This window comes from Bos indicus x Bos taurus, chromosome 16 (genome assembly GCF_003369695.1).
Source record: "Bos indicus x Bos taurus breed Angus x Brahman F1 hybrid chromosome 16, Bos_hybrid_MaternalHap_v2.0, whole genome shotgun sequence".
NCBI classification, from domain to species: domain Eukaryota; kingdom Metazoa; phylum Chordata; class Mammalia; order Artiodactyla; family Bovidae; genus Bos; species Bos indicus x Bos taurus.
The window spans coordinates 8,964,264-8,983,021 of NC_040091.1; positions in this window are offsets into that span (position 1 = coordinate 8,964,264).

Below are 18,758 nucleotides of genomic sequence, written 5' to 3' on the forward strand. Positions count from 1 at the left end.
TGCTTTTTTGTATGGGTTTTAGCGAATGTTTGGCACTTATTACATGCTCAAAATATAGTTCTCTTTTTGGATGTGGTGAAATAATAGCTCAGGGAAATATTTTTCATGCTTATACATGTAATGCATGTATATATTCATGCTTACATATTTAAAGTTAATTAGAAAAAAGGATACACAGTTTTTTCTTTCATTTATTCTTATAAAACCATTGCTAGTATTTCAGAGACTACAAGTTCCTTTTTATTGTTTTTGGAAAAATTTATCAAAGCATAAAAATATGTGTTGTTTATATAGTTTTAGAATAAACAATGGTAAATTTCATACACCGTTTAGAAATAGTTTCCACCCCTTGCATTCTGAGTTTATTCATGAAACACAGTTCCTGCACTTTGTTTTCTACTTCTTTCTTCTCCATAGGGGCAAAAGGAGTATAAATTTACCATCTGCTCTAAGACTTTCTGGCCATAAAGGCTGCAGTTAAAACTATGTTAATAGCTCAGTTCAGACAAGAATGATGCCTTAATTTTCATTCTTATAGGGTAAGTTAATTAAATCCATTAAGGCCACTTTATCACTCCATAAGGCTACTCAGGTTCTTGTTTGCTTCCATTTAAAAATCCTAGACAAAATTTGATAAATCTCCATAATTTCATTCCTACAAACTCTGTTTGGTATAGCATCCTGAATCACATGTTTAACAACTAAAATCAGTTTGAAATAGATTATTTTATATGGGTACATTGCTACTAAAGATTACAATTTTATTGATATTGAATACAAATATCTTCATTGAGGAAGAGAAATCACCTAGGAGTCTATTCATGCCCTATAACATGGTGAAAACATGTACAGAAAGAAATATAATACATAGGACCCCAAAGATGAAGAATATGATTCTGGAGCTGTTTCATTTTCATTGGAAAAAGCCCATATACTGCATAGAAATGCAATAGCACAATTATAGGGCACTGTTATAAATTCCTACAGTGGAAAGATTGCTAGACTTTCTGAGTTTCCAGCTTCCTATTGAGTCCAGAGTAAGATGTTTATGGACTCTGTTTTGAACAAAGTGTTTTGGGAAGGTAGATGAGGAACAGAATACATTTGGGAGCACTGGGGCAGGTCTATTGGAGGAGTCTTTAATGATTAATAAAATTTGTCAGGTTGAGAAATAAAGGGATGTAGATATGTGAGAGGAAACAGCAGGTTATTCCTGTAGTGATTTCCTGAACCCATGAGTGACTCAAAAGTTAATGCATAATTCTGTAGGATATTCTAACATTTCCAGCCAAAAGCTCGTTCATGTGTTCAGTTGACAAATATTTATTGATTGCTGACTGCATGCCTGGGGATACAGAGGTATTTGAGACATACTGAGCTTATTATGTAGTGAGAAAAAGTAGAAAAGGCGGGTAGTGTGTGGTAGGGCTAGGATGAGGTAAGGATAAGCTGTGCGGAAACACACAAAGGGGCATCTCATCCCATTCGGACATTTAGGAAAAACTCTCAGTAAATCAGGAATTGTATGGTCTCTCCCATAAAACAATACAAATCAGTCATAATTTTATAATTATGCACGTGTATAATTTTGTACAATATATATAATTTTACATGTGTATATATAATTTGACATAATTTTATAAGTATATGCATGTATATATATGTGTGTATATATATATGTATATATGTTTGTATATATATACACATGCATCCCATCCCTCTTAAGCCCCCTCCCCACATCCCACTGCTCTGGGTTGTCACTGAGCACCAGGCTGGGCTCCCTGTGCTGTACAGCTTCCTGCCAATTATCTGTTTTACACATAATAGTGTATATGGGTCAAATGCTACTTTCTCAATTTGTTCTACCCTCGCCTTCCCTTTCTGGGTTCACAGGTCTGTTCTCTATGTCTGTGTCTCCATTTCTTCTCTGTAAATAGGTTCATCACTATTATTTTTTTTAGATTCCATATATATGAATTAACATGTGATATTTGTTTTTCTGTTTCTAACTTACCTCACTCTGTATAACAGGCTCTAGGTTCTTCCACCTCACTGACTGACTGACTCAAATTTGCTCCTTCTTAAGGCTCATCTAGTCAAGGCTATGGTTTTTCCTGTGGTCATGTATGGATGTGAGTGTTGGACTGTGAAGAAGGCTGAGCGCTGAAGAATTGATGCTTTTGAACTGTGGTGTTGGAGAAGACCCTTGAGAGTCCCTTGGACTGCAAGGAGATCCAACCAGTCCGTTCTGAAGGAGATCAGCCCTGGGATTTCTTTGGAAGGAATGATACTAAAGCTGAAACTCCAGTACTTTGGCCACTTCATGCGAAGAGTTGACTCATTGGAAAAGACTCTGATGCTGGGAGGGACTGGGGGCAGGAGGAGAAGGGGATGACAGAGGATGAGATGGCTGGATGGCATCACTGACTCGATGGACGTGGGTCTGGGTGAACTCCAGGAGTTGGTGATGGACAGGGAAGCCTGGTGTGCTGCGATTCATGGGGTCACAAAGAGTCGGACACGACTGAGCTACTGATCTGATCTGATCTGATCTGAAGGCTGAATAATATTCCATCGTGTGTGTGTTTGTATACATATTATATATACATGTGCGTGTATATATATATATATATATATATATATATATATATATATATATGACATAGATTGTTTCCATGTTCTGGCTATTGTAATAGCTGCATATGCACTGCATATGAACATAGCTCTGCAATGAACATTAGGGTACATCTGTCTTTTTGAATTGTGGTTTTCTCAGAGTGTATGCCCAGGAGTGCAATTGATTTTTGTTTAGTGAGTATTTAGAGTCATAGGCAAAGGAGCTACATGTATCTCTTTCCAAAAAGCTTATATTATTTCCCTTTGAAACTTTTTCACTCACTAGTTCAAAGAACTGACTTGAAGTCTGTAGACTATTGTATGGTTTTAAATTTAATTTTATGACAGTTACAACCAGAAGTGGGTTGAAATTTTATGGTTGATGCATTTCTTTCAAAAACAAAGAAACAATTCCCAAACAGACTTTTTTCTTAGAATCTATGATGGCTTCCTAATTAAATAAGTAATATTTGGGGGCAATTGTGTTTGAGATATTTTCTGCCTTATTTTCTACCCAAAATATTTTATTCATAACTCCAAAACTTTTATTCAGTTTCTTAAAGCACTGTACTTAATTTTCTGCATAAATGTTGAGATATTTATGTTTTGATATTGAAAATCATTTTGATTAGCACAGCATTATTTTTAGTTTTTAAAAGCTGTTGATGCATATAAATCATAATGCTGTACTTCATCTAAATAAGGTTTACAGTCTTTCTCTTATGAAAGCAACTATTGTTTGTATCTTTGCTCACTTCTTTTGCACATTAAAAATTACAAAACCAGGATTGTGCAATGCATTTATAATGGTATTATATTATTTACGTTAGTATTATATTTATACTAAGGTATAGTATTACATTATAAGTATAGTACATTTTAAGTAAGTAAGGCACATGTTATGAAATTTAAAATGTATAAAACTCAGTAAAGTCTGACTTAATATTTGTCTGGAAAATGTAGATTACTTCTTATTTCTGAGACAGAAGAAAATTTCAGAGTAAAGAATGATTGGAAATCACTGAAAAATAGAAACCAGTGAGCTTTTGATCAGCCTCACTCCCAACAAAACAAAATTCTGTTTGTTCCACAAGTATTTTTTCACCTATATTTGAGTACCAGACACTCTTCTAGATAATGAACTTTCAGGTAGGAATAAAACAAATGAGATAACAACATCAGAATCCCAGGAGTCATTAGGAACTCCCTCTTCTTCACTAATGCATGCACTCATTCACTGACTCTTTAATGCATCATATTGAGAAAAATATTATTTTTTCCTATTTGACAGCCTCAGTATTAGGTACTAGGAATCCTAGGTACCAGGAATTAGGAAGGAAGGTTAAGTTAGGATTTTTCTCTTAAAACTTAAAATCCAGTGCAAGAGAGAGAATTTACATAAATAATCACAAAAACAAATATTTAAAGACATCATATTTAATATGATACCAGAAAATGAATGAAAATGAGTGATTATAAAGTCAGAGATGGCCTTCTTTAAATATTTAATGAAAAAAAATGAAGATTGTCTAGGAAGCAGCGATATTAATTTTAGGGAAAAAGAATTCCAGGCAGAGAGTGCCACTTGTTTAAAAGCTATAAAGTAAAAAAGAATGTGACACATTCAGACCTGAGAGAAAATATCTACGGAGTCTGGAGTGGGAGGGGCAAAGAGAGCAGTCATGATACGAAGTAAGTGGGGACATCATAAGGTATGTTGAGTGTTCTCATTTAAGAAATTAAAGCAAATACAATGAAAAACTAAAAAATGCATAGATGTATGTGGACTATCTAAAAGACACAAATGCATTTATCCACAAAACAGAAATAGAGTCACAGGTGTAGAAAACAAACTTATGGGAGTAAGGGCAGGGGAGGGCTAAACTGGGAGACTGGGATCAACATGTATACACTGCTGTATATAAAAGAGGTTATTAATAAGGACCTATTATACAGCACAAGGAACTCAACAATCTGTAATAATCTATAGGGAAAAGAATTTTAAAAAGAGTGGCTATATGTATCTGTATAACTGAATCATTTTGCTGTACACCTGAAACTAACACAATTGCACATCAACTATATTCCAATACATTTTGTTTTAAATGCACAGAAAAACCTGGTAAAGATTTCCAGGGAGTGGAATGATATCTCAATAATCATCAGAAAACAAGCTCTTTTTGAAGTATGGACAACCTTAATCCCAAGTGAGGCTGTCATTTTTTGTTTATAATATCATGCTTTCACAAATTGGTTAAATTTAACAGTTAAAAAGAGGTATATCCATGACCTTATATTTTAATACTCTAAGGAAATAACAGAAACATGATATATTTGAAAAAGGGATTTACTTGAATATAAAATTATTTTAGTATTTATTGTAAGGAACAATCCCAAAGTAAAATTTTCTATGATAAAAGTATTGGAGATTTTCACTCAAGATTAAGCACTATTGCCCTTGGTTCTCCATGCTACCTAAAAGAGACTTCCTCTCAAGATTTATAAAAAATAGTCTGAAGGTCTGCTGAATGGAATAGGAAAACTATGGTTCATGTCAATGTTGGTGGTGGTGGTGTTCAGCTGCTAAGTCGTGTTCCATTCTTTGCCACTCCATGGACTACAGCACATCAGGCTTCCCTGTCCTTCACTGTCTCCAGGAAAGTTTGCTCAAATTCATATGTTGAATCAGGGATGCCATCTAACCATTTCATCCTCTGCTGCCCCATTTTCCTCCTGCTCTCAGTCTTTCCCAACATGACGGTCTTTTCCAATGAGTCGGCTCTTTGCATCAGGTGGCCAAAGTATTGGAGCTTCAATTTCAGCATAATTTCTTCCAATGAATATTCAGGGTTGATTTCCCTTAGGATTGACTATTTTGAGCTGCTTTCTGTTCAAGGGACTCTCAAGAGTCTTCTTCAGCACTACAATCAAAAAGTATCAATTCTTTGGCCCTCTCCCTTCTTTATGGTCCAATTCTCACATCTGTAAATGATTACTGGAAAAACCATAGCTTTAACTATACAGACCTTTTTTGGCAAACTGATGGAATGTTAGTGTTTTTTATCATTTTTGGTAGAATTTTGTTGCATGGATAGAAAATAAACTATGCTGATGTAATATAGATTTTTTTTTTACAAATCTGTCTTTTATGATATTTATTTTCAACTATAATTAACCAACTTCTATTCATTTTTCTTTTTTCTTTTTTTTGTGTTGCTGTTTTATTTTTTTAATTTAATTTTATTTTAAAACTTTAAAATATTGTATTGGTTTTGCCATATATCAACAAAAATCCGCCACAGGAATACATGTGTTCCCCATCCTGAACCCTCCTCCCTCCTCCCTCCCTGTACCATCCCTCTGGGTCGTCCCAGTGAACTAGCCCCAAGCATCCAGTATTATGCATCGAACCTGGACTGGCGACTTATTTCATATATGATATTACACATGTTTCAATGCCATTCTCCCAAATCATCCCACCCTCTCCCTCTCCCACAGAGTCCAAAAGACTGTTCTATACATCAGTGTCTCTTTTGCTGTCTCGTACACAGGGTTATTGTTACCATCTTTCTAAATTCCATATATATGCATTAATATACTGTATTGGTGTTTTTCTTTCTGGCTTATTTCACTCTGTATAATAGTCTCCAGTTTCATCCACCTTATTAGAACTGATTCAAATGTATTCTTTTTGATGGCTGAGTAATACTTCATTGTGTATATGTACCACTGCTTTCTTAACCATTCATCTGATGATGGACATCTAGGGTGCTTCCATGTCCTGGCTATTATAAACAGTGCTGCAATGAATGTTGGGGTACACGTGTCTCTTTCCCTTCTGGTTTCCTCAGTGCATATGCCCAGCAGTGGTATTGCTGGGTCATAAGGCAGTTCTATTTCCAGTTTTTTAAGGAATCTCCACACCGTTCTCCATAGTGACTGTACTAGTTTGCATTCCCACCAAGAGTGTAAGAGGGTTCCCTTTTCTCCACACCCTCTCCAGCATTTATAGCTTGTAGACTTTTGGATCGCAGCCATTCTGACTGGTGTGAAATGGTACCTCATGGGGGTTTTGATTTATGTTTCTCTGATACTGAGTGATGTTGAGCATCTTTTCATGTGTTTGTTAGCCATCTGTATGTCTTCTTTGGAGAAATGTCTATTTAGTTCTTTGGCCCATTTTTTGATTGGGTCATTTATTTTTCTGGAATTGAGCTGTAGGAGTTGCTTGTATATTTTTGAGATTAGTTGTTTGTCAGTTGCTTCATTTGCTATTATTTTCTCCCATTCTGAAAGCTGTATTTTCACCTTGCTTAGAGTTTCCTTTGTTGTGCAGAAGCTTTTAAGGTTAATTAGGTCCTATTTGTTTATTTTTGATTTTATTTCCAATATTCTGGGAGGTGAGTCATAGAGGATCCTGCTGTGATGTATGTCAGAGAGTGTTTTGCCTATGTTCTCCTCTAGGAGTTTTATAGTTTCTGGTCTTACATTTAGTTCTTTAATCCATTTTGAGTTTATTTTTGTGTATGGTGTTAGAAAGTGTTCTAGTTTCATTCTTTTACAAGTGCTTGACCAGTTTTCCCAGCACCACTTGTTAAAGAGATTGTCTTTAATCCAGTGTATATTCTTGCCTCCTTTGTCAAAGATAAGTTGTCCATAGGTGTGTGGATTTATCTCTGGGCTTTCTATTTTGTTCCATTGATTGATATTTCTGTCTTTGTGCCAGTACCATATTGTCTTGATGACTGTGGCTTTGTAGTAGAGTCTGAAGTCAGGCAGGTTGATTCCTCCAGTTCCATTCTTCTTTCTCAAGATTGCTTTGGCTGTTCGAGGTGTTTTTTGTATTTCCATACAAATTGTGAAATGATTTGTTCTAGCTCTGTGAAGAATACCATTGGTAGCTTGATAGGGATTGCATGGAATCTATAGATTGCTCTGGGTAGTATACTCATTTTCACTATATTGATTCTTCCAATCCATGAATATGGTATATTTCTACATCTATTAGTGTCCTCTTTGATTTCTTTCATCAGTGTTTTATAGTTTTCTATATGTAGGTCTTTAATTTCTTTAGGTAGATATATTCCTAAGTATTTTATTCTTTTCTTTGCAATGGTGAATGAAATTGTTTCCTTAATTTCTCTTTCTATTTTCTCAGTATTAGTGTATAGGAATGCAAGGGATTTCTGTGTGTTGATTTTATATCCTACAACTTTACTATATTCATTGATTAGTTCTAGTAATTTTCTGGTGGACTCTTTAGGGTTTTCTATGTAAAGGATCATGTCATCTGCAAACTGTGAGTTTTATTTCTTCTTTTCCAATTTGGATTCCTTTTATTTCTTTTTCTGCTCTGATTGCTGTGGCTAAAACTTCCAAAACTATGTTGAATAGTAATGGTGAAAGTGAGCACCCTTGACTTGTTCCTGACTTTAGGGGAAATGCTTTCAATTTTTCACCATTGAGGATAATGTTTGCTGTGGGTTTGTCATATATAGCTTTTATTATGTTGAGGTATCTTCCTTCTAGTCCTGCTTTCTGGAGAGTTTTTATCATAAATGGGTGTTGAATTTTGTCAAAGGCTTTCTCTGCATCTATGGAGACAATCATATGGTTTTTATTTTTCAATTTGTTAATGTGGCATATTACATTGATTGATTTGCAGATATTGAAGAATCCTTGCATCACTGGGATAAAGCCCACTTGGTCATGGTGTATGATCTTTTTAATGTATTGTTGGATTCTGATTGCTAGAATTTTGTTAAGGATTTTTGCATCTATGTTCATCAGTGATATTGGCCTGTAGTTTTTTTGTGTGTGTGTGTGTGTGTGTGTGGCATCTTTGTCAGGTTTTGGTATTAGGGTGATGGTGGCCTCATAGAATGAGTTTGGAAGTTTACCTTCCTCTGCAATTTTCTGGAAGAGTTTGAGTAGGATAGGTGTTAGCTCTTCTCTAAATTTTTGGTAGAATTCAGCTGTGAAGCCATCTGGACCTGGGTTTTTGTTTGCTGGAAGACTTTTTATTACAGTTTCAATTTCCATGCTTGTGATGGGTCTGTTAAGATTTTTTTTTTTTTCTTCCTGGTCCAGTTTAGTAGAGTTGTACTTTTCTAAGAATTTGTCCATTTCTTCCACGTTGTCCACTTTATTGGCATATAATTGCTGATAGTAGTCTCTTATGATCCTTTGTATTTCTGTGTTGTCTGTTGTGATCTCTCCATTTTCATTTCTAATTTTATTGATTTGATTTTTCTCCCTTTGTTTCTTGATGAGTCTGGCTAATGGTTTGTCAATTTTATTTATCCTTTCAAAACTGCAGGGTTTATGAGTGATTATCTCATTATCACAATTGGGTTGATATAAACAAAGGCATACACCTAAACTCTGAAAGAGCCCACATTTTGTTCTTGGGCAAGATAGCTAGTATCAGTTTCAAATATTGGCAAATAGACTCCACTTCTGAATGGGAAGGCCTGCAAAGTCACAAGACAAGGAACAACACTTGGATTAATTTTCATGAATCTCTGTACAACCATGTATATCTCCCAGGAGATGGTACTTGATGATTATGAGTGTTTTAACACAGCTGATCCCACCAACAGCCTATGTAAGTCCCAGTTTCTCCACATCTTCACTTGTGCTTGATATTTTCATCTTTTTCTCTCACATGCTGGTAAACACATGTAAAAACACGTTGCATGTTGGTAGCAAATTGTGAATTAGATACTCTTAAGGGACTTATCACAAAATATAAGAATATCCTGTGTGTGTGTGTGTATATGTGTGTTTAGGTGCTCACTTGTGTGCTTCTTTGTGGCCCCATGGACTATAAACTGCCAGACTCCAATGCCCATGGAATTTACCAGGCAACAATACTGGAGTTGGGTACGATTTCCTACTCTAGGGGATCTTCTTGACCCAGAGATCGAATGCATGCCTTTTTTTATCTATTGCATTGGCAGATGGATTTTTTTCTCACAAGCACCACCTGGAATTCCATAAACGATAGTAAACTGAAATGTTAAGGTTTGACAAGATTTTTTCAGTACCTGAAATTCTTGTTGATTTACTGCAGACTGAGGAATTCTTGAGTACTTTTGTAAAACTATTTTGGAAAATAAAGTGACAGTATCTGAGGCTAATTTAAAGTCATGTTATGTGACCAAGGATCCTTCCATTCCAAATCGATGTATAGATGCTACAACAATACACTATATATATGTCCTACACATAGTCGAATGGTTCTACAAAGACCTGAAAGACCTTCTAGAACTAATACCAGACCAAGATATCCTTTTCATCATAAGGTACTAGAATGCAAAAGTAGGAACACGAAATACCTGGAATAAGAGGTAAATTTGGCCTTGGAGTACAAAATGAAGCAGGGCCACACTAACAGAGTTCTTCCAAGAGAATGCATTTGTCATACCAAAGAACCACTTCCAACAACCCAAGAGATGAGTATACACAGGGATATCACCAGGTAGTCAATGCTGAAATCAGATTGATTATAATGTTTGCACGTGAAGGTGGAGAATCTCTGTACAGTCAGCAAAAACATGACCTGGAGCTGACTGTGGCTCAGATCATGAACTCCTTTATTCAAAATTCAGACTTAAATTGAAGAACGTAGGAAAAACCAGTAGACCATTCAGGTATGACCTAAATAAAATCCTTATGATTATACAGTGGAAATGACAAATAGATTCAAGGGATGAGAACTGATAGACAGAATGTCCGAACTATGGACAAAGTTTTGTAACATTGTACAGAGATGGTGACTACAATAATCCCCAAGAAAAAGAAATGCAAAAAGGTAAAATGGTTGTCTCAGGAGGCCTTGAATAGAGAAGAGAAGCCAAAGACAAAGGAGAAAAGGAAAGATATACCCATCTGAATGCAGAGTTCTAAAGAATAGCAAGGAGAGATAAGAAAGTCTTCCTAAGTGATCAATGAAAAGAAATAGAGGAAAACAATAGAATGGGAAAAACTAGAGAGTTCTTCTGGAGAAGGCAATGGCAACCCACTCCAGTACTCTTGCCTGGAAAATCCCATGGACAGAGTAGCCTGGTAGGCTGTAGTCCATGGGGTCGTGAAGACTCGGAGACGACTGAGCGAATTCACTTTCACTTTTCACTTTTATGCACTGGAGAAGGAAATGGCAACCCACTCCAGTGTTCTTGCCTGGAGAATCCCAGGGATGGGGGAACCTGGTGGGTTGCTGTGTATGGGGTCGCACACAGTTGGACATGACTGAAACGACTTAACAGCAACAGCAACAGCAGCAGAGAGCTCTTCAAGAAAATTAGAGATACCAAGGGAACATTCCATGCAGAGACGGGCACACTACAGGACAGAAATTGTGTGGACCTAACAGAAACAGATGGAGAAGGCAATGGCACCCCACTTCAGTACTTTTGCCTGGAAAATCCCAAGCGGGGAGGAGCCTGGTAGGCTGCAGTCCATGGGGTCACTAAGAGTCGGACACGACTGAGCGACTTCACTTTCACTTTTCACTTTCATGCACTGGAGAAGGAAATGGCAACCCACTCCAGTGTACTTGCCTGGAGAATCCCAGGGACCAGGGAGCCTGGTGGGCTGCCATCTATGGGGTCGCACAGAGTTGGACACGACTGAAGTGACTTAGCAGCAGCAGCAGCAACAACAGAAACAGAAGATATTAAGAAGGGATGGCAAGAGTATATAGAAGAACTATACAAAAAAGATCTTAAAGACCCAGTTAACCATGACGGTATGATCACTTACCTAGAGTCAGACATCCTGGAATAAGAAGTCAAGTGGGTCTTAGGAAGCATCACTATGAACAAAGCTAGTGGAGATGATGGAATTCCGGTTGAGCTATTTCAAATCCTAAAAGATGATGCTGTTATAGTAGCACACTCAGTATGCCAGCAAATTTGGAAAACTTACTGGTGGCCACAGGCCTGGAAAAAGTCAGTTTTCATTCCAGTCCCAAGAAAGGGCAGTCCCAAAGAATGTTCAAACTACTACACAATTGCACTCATTTCACATGCCAGCAGGTAATGTTCAAATCCTTCAAGCGAGGCTTCAATAGTAAGTGAACTGAGAACTCCCAGATGCACAATATGGATTTAGAAAAGGCAGAGGAACCATAGATCTAATTGCCAACATCTGTTAGATCATATAAAAAGCAATAGAATTCTAAGGGAAAAAAATCTACTTCTGCTTCATTGACTACACTAAAGCCTTTGACTATGTGGATCATAAGAAACTGTGGAAAATTTTTACAAAGATGGAAATACAAGACCACCTTGCCTGCCTCTTAGGATACCTGTATGCAGTTCAAGGAGCAACAGGTAGAATGAAACAAGAAGTAATGGACTGGTTCTAAATTGGTAAAGGAGTACATCAAGGCTGTATATTGTCACTATCTTATTTAACTTACATGCAGAGTTGTTTTTCACTTGCTCTGTCATGTCCATCTCTTTGTGACCCCATTGACTGCAGAATTTCAGGCTTCCCTGTCCTTCAGTATCTCCTGGGTTTGCTCAAACTCATGCCCATTGAGTTGGTGATGCCATCCAACCATCTCATCCTCTCTGTCATTCCCTCTCCTCCTGCCTCAATCCCAACATCAGGGATTTTTCCAGTGAGTTGGCCCTTCCCATTAGGTTACAAAGTATTGGAGTTTCAGCTTCAGCATCAATTCAATGAATATTCAGGGTTGATTTCCTTTAGGATTGACTGGTTCGATCTCCTTGTAGTCCAAAGGAATCTCAAGAGTCTTCTCCAATACCACAGTTCAAAAGCATCAATTCTTCAGTGCTTAGCCTTTTCTATTGTCCAGCTCTCACATCCATACATGACTACCGGAAAAACCATAGCTTTGATTATATGGACATTTTTAGCAAAATAATGTCTCTGTTTTTCAAAATGCTGTCTATTTTTGTCATTTCTTTCCTTCCATGAAGCAAGTATCTTTCAATTTCATGGCCAATGTCTAAAGTGATTTTAGAGCCAAAGAAAATAAGTCTGTCACTGTTTCCATTGTTTTTCCATCTTTTTGCCATGAAATGATGGGACCAGATGTCATGATCTTCCCTTTTTGAATATTGAGTTTTAAGCCAGCTTTTTCACTCTTTTCTTTCATTTTTATCAAGAGGTTCTTTAGTTCCTCTTCACTTTCTGCCATAAGGGTGGTGTCATGCATATCTGAGTCATGCATATTGATATTTCTCCTGGCATTCTTGATTCAGCTTGTGCCTTATCCAGCTTGGCACTTTGCATGATGTGTTCTGCATATAAGTTAAATAAGCAGGATGATAATATACAGCCTTGATGAACTCCTTTCCCAATTTTTAACCAGTTCATTGTTCCATGTTCAGTTCTAACTGTTGCTTTTGACCTGCATGCAGAGTTCTCAGGAGGCAGATAGAGTGGTCTGGTATTTCCATACGTTTAAGAGTTTTCCATTGTTTTTTGTGATCTACACAGTCAAAGGCTTTAACGTAGTTAATGAAACATAAATATTTGTTTTTCTGGAAATCTCTAGCTTTGCCTGATTTAACTGATGTTGGCAATTGATCTCTGGTTACTCTGCCTTTTCTAGCAGCTTGTATATCTGGAAGTTCTCAGTTCATATTCTGCTGAAGAATTTTGAGCATTACTTTGGTAGCATGTGCAATGAATGCAATTGTGCAGTAGTTTGAACGTTCCTTGGCATTGCCCTTCTTTGGGATTTGAATGAAAACTGACCTTTCCCAGTCCTGTAGGCACTGCTGAGTTTTCCAAATGTGTTGGCATATTGAGTGCAGCACTTTCACAGCATTTTCTTTTAGGATTTGAAATAACTCAACTGGAATTCCATTACCTCCACTAGCTTTGTTCATAGTGATGCTTCCTAAGATCCACTTGACTTCACACTGCAGGATGCCTGGCTCTAGGTGACTAATCACATCATCATAGTTTTTTTGGGGGTGAATAGTATTTTTTTGTATAGTTCTTTTGTGTATCCTTGCCTCTTCTCCTTAGTATCTTTTGATTCTGTTAGGTCTGTACTGTTTCTTTCCTTTACTGTGCCCATCTTTGCATGAAATATTCCCTTGGTGTCTCTAATTTTCTTGAAGAGCTCTCTAGTCCTTCCCATTCTATTGTTTTCCTCTATTTCTTTGCATTAATCACTTAAAAATATGTTTATAATCTCTCCTTGCTATTCTCTGGGACTCTGCATTCAGATGGATATATCTTTCCTTTTCTCCCCCGCTTTCACTTGTCTTCTTTTCTCAGCTATTCATAAGATTTCCTCAGAAAACCATTTTGCCTTTTTGCATTTCTTTTTCTTGGGGATGGTTTTGATCACTGCCTCCTATACAAAGTTATGAACCTCTGTCCATAGTTCTTCAGGCACTCTGTCTATCAGATCTCATTCCTGGAATATATTTGTCACTTTCACTGTATAATCATAAGGGATTTGATTTAGGTCATACATGAATGGGCTACTGGTTTTCCCTACATTCTCCAATTTAAGTCTGAATTTGGCAATAAGGAGTTCACGATCTGAGCCATTTTCAGTTCCTGGCCTGGTTTTTGCTGCCTGTGTACAGCTTCTCCATCTTCAACTATAACAAATATAATTAGTCTGATTTCTGTATTGAACATCTGGTGATGTCCATGTATAGTCATCTCTTGTTTTGTTGGAAGAGGGTGTTTGCTATGACTAGTGCATTCTCTTACATCATGAAAAATGCCAGACTGGATGTAGCTCAAGCTGGAATCAAGATTGCTGGGAGAAATATCAATAATCTTCAATATGCAGATGACATGACCCTAATGGCAGAAACTAACTAAAGAGCTGCTTGATAAAGGTAAATGAAGAGAGTGAAAATGCTGGATTAAAACTCAACATTCAAACACTAAGATCATGGCATCTAGTCCCATCACTTCATTGCAAATAAATGGGGAATCAATGGAAATAGCGACAGACTTTATTTTCTTGGGCTCCAAAGTCACTGCAGATGGTGACTGCAACCATGAAAATAAAATGCTTGCTCCTTGGAAGAAAAGCTATTATAAACCTAGCATATTAAAAAGCAGAGATAAGACTTTGCCAACCAAGTTCCGTGTAGTCAAAGCTATGGTTTTTCCAGTAGTCATTTACAGATGTGAGAGCTGGATCATAAAGAAGGCTGAGTGCCATATAATTGATGCTTTCGAACTGTGGTGCTAGAAAAAGCTATTGAGAGTCCCTTGGACTGCAAGGAGTTCAAACCAGTCAATTCTGAAGGAAATTAACCCTGATTATTCATTGGAAGGAATGGTGCTGATGCTGAAGTTCCAGTACTTTAGCCACCTGATGCAAAGAGCCAACTCACTAGAAAAGACTGTGATGCTGACAAAGATTAAAGGGAGGAGGAGAAGCAGATGACAGAGATGAGATGATTGGATGGCATCACTGACTCAATGGATATGAGTTTGAGCAAACTCTGGATGATTGTGAAGGACAGAGATGCCTGGTGTGCTGCAGTCCATGTGGTCATAAAAAATTGGTCAGGACTGGGGGACTGAATGACAACAACACAGAAAGCAACTCATATATTGACCAATTCTAAAAGGGATCAATGATCTGGGTCTCTTTCTCCAATTGAAGATGACAGAAAGATAAAAATAAATTTAGGACAGCAGCTCATACATCAAGAATGAATCTTGAAAAATTTTGGGAAAAAAAAACATGAAGGCAAAAAATATATAAGGTTTGATTTTTTTGATATACATTCAGAAAAGATGAAAAAGACAAACTCTTGGGATTCATGTTTAAAATTATAAAACAAAACAAGCAAGGAAGTAACTACCACATTATTCATGATACGGATTCTCTATAGCCTTGAGGGAAATGTCTGTTATTGAATAGGAAACATGGGGCAACGTGGAGATATGGGGGCTTTGGGAATGTTGGGAATTATCTATTTTGACTGAAGTAATGTTACCCAGGTAATTGATCAAACTTCATGTTTATGTTGTATTACTTTTATGTATGTTTTAAAATCTTTCAGTAAAATTTAAAAAACAGAATACATAGAAGGCAGAAGATAAAATGATAGAAACAAATCAAAGTCAAAATATATTAGTAATCCCAAAGGAATGGAATTAATGGCACTAAACTTCTACATTAAAAAATCAGCTTTAAAAAAAAATCAGCTTTATACTTTTTCTTTAAGAGATACTTCAATACAAATAAACATGAACTGTTTGAAATTATGATGTTGGAAAAATATAAAAATTACAAATTATAATAATGTTATAAAATATTTTTTACTGTATATAAAGAGACTTTCAAGACCAAAGTATTAGTGATAAATTTATTACTGTGTCGGTTGCTCAATCACATTTGACTCTTTGTGACCCTAGGGACTGTAGCCCACTGGGCTCCTCTGTCCATGGAATTCTTGCAAGAATACTAGAGTGGGTTGTCATTCCCTTTTCCAAGGGATCTTCCCAACCCAACCTAGGAATTGAACCCGGTTCTCCTGCACTGCAGTCAGATTTTTTTACCATCTGAGCCATCTATACATTTACAAAATATTGAACTGATCAGAAAGATGTAACAATTCCAAGATAGTGTGAATGTAAAAGAAAACTAAATATAAAAGAGATGAAAATGGACATCTCCCCCCAAAATAAAGAATTACAACAATATAGTATGTGTTTTTGTTTTGTTTTGTTTTATTATTATACTTTATTTTTTTAATTTTATTTTATTTTTAAACTTTACATAATTGTATTAGTTTTGCCAAACTTCTCTCTATCCTTGACATTATAAGGACAAATACACATTAAAAGAGATTTAAATTTCCCTCTCCCTTCGAGTTTTTACTTTAGAAAAAATATAAGTTCTTTTTCTCTCTCTTTGAAATGTATTTAAATCTTTTTAAAGTAAATAAGCCTCTTTCAGCTTTAAGATTCAGGCATGTCTTTCTCAAGGAACTGGAAACTATGTCTTTGAAATATAATCATTTTGGGAAGATCCCCTGCAGAAGGGAATGGCAACCCACTGCAGTATGCTTGCCTGAGAATTTCATGGACAGAGTAGCCTGGCAGTCTACTGTCTATGGGGTCACAAAGAGTTGGTCACAACTGAACGAGTAACATTTTCACTTGTTCAAGCCTCTTTTAGCTTTAAAATTCAGGCATTCCTCAAGAACCTGGAAGCTATGTCTTTGAAATATAATTATTAAGGAAGAAAATGCTGCTGCCAGACACCTCACTCCCAAAGTACTTCCTGTCATGAAGATGAGAAGTTTGTTTTTCCTTTGGATAAAGTCAGTTAACTAACACAGATGGTCTCCCAGTTACCAGGTAAATCTAAGGTGACTGTGTGGCACATGGTATTGTCAAGTACTCTTACTTGGGGGACTAGTTACTGTTTATCTTGATAACACATACACAGTGGGTGTGCCTACTTGGCTTATAAAAAGGTTAGATTTTTATGTGTCTTTGCATAGTCTCAGTGAATCCCTGTGATGTACATTACGTTTCCTATGTATTCAATAATAAAGCTGTCTTGTTTCTGTTCTACCTTTGTGGAAGGATCTTCTGGATGGAGAGAAGAGTTTAATTGCATTTTCCAAGTTATTTGTAAAATATCATAAACCAGTAGAGAAGACTTGAACAAGGTAAGTAATAAACTTGATTTAATGGATACCCTGGTGGCTCAGACAGTAAAAGCGTCCGCCTACAATGTGGGAGACCCGGGTTCAATCCTTGGGTTGAGAAGATCACCCTGGAGAAGGAAATGGCAACCCACTCCTTCACTCTTGCCTGGAAAATCCCATAGATGGATGGAGGAGCCTGGTAGGCTATAGTCCATGGCGTCACAAAGAGTCAGGCATGACTGAGAGGCCTCACTTTCATTTTCATAAATAACTACACCCAACTTCAGAAAGCACATATTTTTCCCATACCAAAGTATCATGCTCACAAAATATCTTTACAAATAAAAATGCAAAGTGAACTTCATGTAGGTGAAGTTCTCTGTCTACAATGGAATTAATTAAGAAATAAATACCCAAAAATAATTGGATTAAAAATGCTTACAAATTTAGAAACTTATGATGCGTCACTTACAAATAACAGGTGAATCAAATAGATAAGAATTTTAATGAGAACACTTCCCATCAAAACATGAGGGTCAATGTAACTGATTCTTTTAAAGCTAAATGTATAGCTTGTGGAAGTAAATGAAGCAAACCACATGAGAACAAGCACAGCTTATTTGTTCAGAGCTTGCTGTAGCGTTGAAGTCAGCTACTATCACCTGCATTTTGGCAGAGACTCAAACACAGGATTGGGAAAGCTTTGCAGTGACCCTATAACCCCTGCCTACTGGCAACCTGAGTTCAAAGGAAGACAGGAGAAATATTGTGAAATGGGATATCTCCTGCCATATCAATAAACAAAGATATAACAGCCATCAGTGATTTCCAGCATCCAGATATGGATTTCTTAGCCTGGAGGGCCCAAGATAATGCCTGTGATCAAGCAGCCATCAGTCATTCCTTACAGTGAGCAAGGAACTTAAGGATGTAATAAAATCAAGAAGCAGGATATTGGCCCCAGGTAGCTGAGATACATATGAAAGGAATGGATTCAGTGAACCCAGTTGCTTGCATCTTTACATACATAGAAGAGAGCTAAATTCCTTAACTTGAGATATCTGGTTTCCTTAATGATAATCTTTGATGTTCAGACTATCTGCCCCTTGTTGTTGCAAACTTCTATATAACCTAACTCCCTCTCCTGCCTCCTCAGAGCAGTTTCTCAGGGTTACGTGAGATTCTGCCTCTATGCTTGAAGTCCTAAGAGTTCTCACAGAAAAAAATATAACTCTCAACTTACAGGTTGTGACTATATTTTATAGTTGACAACATAATGACATTAAGTTTATGACAGAAACCCAAGTCAGTTAACAACTAGATATTATCTAAATAAAATTAGATATAAAAACAATATGATCAATGTAGAGAATTTTCTTATCTACCATAAATACCCAGTGAACATTCTGCTAACCACTACAATATTGCAAGGTAATTAGCCATCTAGGTTGGACATGGAAGCAACCTAAATGTCCATCAGCAGATGAACGGATAAGAAAGCTGTGGTACATA